Source organism: Thalia democratica, chromosome 1, assembly GCF_965202585.1.
Source record: "Thalia democratica chromosome 1, ktThaDemo2.hap1.1, whole genome shotgun sequence".
NCBI lineage: Eukaryota > Metazoa > Chordata > Thaliacea > Salpida > Salpidae > Thalia > Thalia democratica.
Window position 1 is genome coordinate 55,094,164 of NC_139165.1, and position 3,115 is coordinate 55,097,278.

A 3,115-nucleotide genomic window follows, 5' to 3' on the forward strand; every position below is an offset into this window, starting at 1 on the left:
TTTTGAAATATAGTTTTTTGGTTTTTTTATAATAGATAAACCACCCAAACTATATTGCCTAATTTATATCAAGTAGTCTAGAATAGTCTTTAGTATTGATAGATAAAAGTCACTGATACGTTATAATAAGTTAGTATAAAAGAATTTTATATTTATTATGTCCAATTCAAATAATATAAATACCAGGCTTCCTGTAGAGGGCCCTAAGCACAAACGTGCTAGAAATTCACCCCGTCTGCAGGAAAAGTATGGGCAAAAAGGTCAGGTTCACAATATTTCCACAGACAATCAACCTGACCCAACTGAGAGACTTTGTATGTTGGGCCACCAACATCCATAGCTCACAAATTTTTAATGAATTTTTATTTTATTTGATGTTCTATTTTTTCAAGTGAAAGATTTTATGAAAACAAGATCTGAAAATAATTGAAGTTATATCATTCTCTTTACAGAGTTGCCAAAAAACCTGGAACCATGGAGTTAGACGATTTAGACCAGGGTTTCCCAAACTTTTTTGCAAATGGCCCCCTTTAAAGAGTTTGAAAAAGCAATGGCCCCCTTCAACATATAGGTTACTCATAAACTATACACTAAGACCTTTTTTTTGCTCTTTATCTGCAACTCAAGAATATCTAGTGTAAGTTTCTAAACTACCATAAAATACACATAAGACCTTTTTTTTTTTTTTTTTGCTTTTCATCTGCAACTCAACAGTATCTAGTGTAAGTTTCAAGTTATAGCCTCATGGCCCCCCTGTGGCTCCTTTACTGCTCATGGCCCCCTGAGTATCTGTCATGGCCCCCTAGGGGGCCACTTGGCCCACTTTGGGAAATCCTGATTTAGACTAAAAAACCTAGAAAAATCTGAAACTTGAGAAATTTTGAAAAAAAAAACCTGGAATTTTGAACAAAAGTCACTAAAAAAACTGTAATTTTAAACAATTTTTACATGTTAAGTAGTAAAATTTTGATTTGACACAATGAAATCTATCATATAGATAAAAAAATTTGTAAACATCACATTTTTTTACTAATAAAAAACACTTTTAAAGTAGCTTTACAGTAATGTTTTTCAATGTTTTTATACTTTGTTTTATAACCAAATTTGTTAAAAACTTGATTTTTATTGATGCCAAAAAGATGTTAAATTTTTTCTAAAGATTTAAAACAATCTCGAGGTGATTCAGGACTGTTTAAGGTCACTCAGTTTTTTGACTTAAAGAGTGGCAACCGTGAATAATGTAAATGTTTTTGGTAGTTTTAGTATGATCCAGGTTGATTTTGATCACGCACAAACAAAAAGCCTTGCTTCTTGATCAAGATGTAGATACAAGGTGGAACTCAACATATCTTATGCTAGAGAGACTGAAAGAGCTAAAATTAAGTGTCTGGTACTATGTGGCTAACTATAAAAACGATCAAGATTCGAATATTACACCTGAAGAATGGCAGCTGGTTAATGACATTATTCTACTGATCGAACCTTTTTTTGTAACAAAGGAGTGTAATAAAAACGATGCATGGCTCTCAAGCGTGACCTCGCATGCAAAATCACTGACGAAGTTTATTAATTTTTATGAAAATTCAGAAGAAGTATCAAATGTTTGTAAATTTAGCCAAAAATATAGGAGAGGCTTGCGAAAGAAGGTTCTATACCAATAACAACAACTGAATAAACCTGAATGAAAACAAATTACTGTTAGTCACAACAGCTGTTGATCTACGATTTCGACTTTCCCTTCTTACCTCAAAAAATATATAAATAGCAGCTGATTTTAAATGTTAGAAAGCATATCTGTTTCGAGGCTAATCAAGGTGTTGATTCTTCTATATTGACACAGAGAAACCAAAACCACAACACTCTGTAAATTTTAGTCCGAAGAAGTTTTAAACTTACTTTTCTTTGTTTAAAATAGAATCAAACACAGCTACACAGGAGGACGAGCAACATATTTTATTGATAAAAAAGTTGAAGCAGAAACAAAGGCTTTTTTACTACAGAAGATTTGAATGCAGAGACTGAAGAGGATAAAGTTTTAAACTTGTGGACCTTTAACAAAGCATAATACCCACATCTTGCAAGGAAATCTCGTGCTGCACCATCATCTTCTGTGTATCCTGAATGATTTATTTCTGAAGTTGGGAATTTGAACGAGCAAAAACGCAATTGATTGCTTCCAAAGACCGGCAAAAAACTTTTATTCTCCAGCACAACTTGAAAAAACAAGAATAGTATTTTGTAGTATAACAGAGACATCTTTTGCGATAGTAGTTCGTTTTATATGTTAAAACAGTTGCTTAAGTTAATCTATATTTCTTTTTAGTTATGGTAAAAGTGTAATCCTAAGTGAAATTTAAAAACTTTTTATTATAATCGTAACTCCTACTCTTTCTTAGGCCTTTACTACCGTTGGTATTGATTTCAATTTGTTACGGCTCCATGTTTTTTCAATTGCACTTTGTATGATAAATATGAACACTTGCAAAAGTTTATGTTCTAATTCGTTTATGGTCACAATAAGAACTAACTGTTAATTTAAACGTAAAATGTTTTGACTTTTATTTGAGATTTGTTTTCTGCTTTAAGCATTTATTAAAGTCTATAACTTATTTATTTTGCATAACAAAAGTACAACTTAATTGTTAATGTTGCTTGCATGGCCATCAAAAATTGAAACTAAGTTTTGTGTATGTAGCTTAATGTTTTTTCGAGCAAGACATTTGTTTTTTGTTCGCTTTTAAAATAAATTATTCTAAAATGAAAACGTATTTATTTATTAACACGTTAATATATTGTTCAAACTTTTTTTTTTTTAAATAAGTAATAACATAATACGTAGTCACTATTCATAAACTTGTTTTCTATTTACATAACAAGCAGTTTAAATCTTCCGGATTCCAGTTATTAAGATATTCGGATTCGGACAGATCCAAATTTCAAAATTGAGATTCGGATTCGGCCGAATCCTAATTTGAAAATAAGACTCGGATTCGGCCGAATCCGAATATTTTAATAACTGGAAACCGAAAGATCTAAAATGATTGAACTCGTTTCGATTATAAATTTTTCGTTTCAGTTATTTATGAAAATTCATTAAGAAAAGGATTGATGCAGA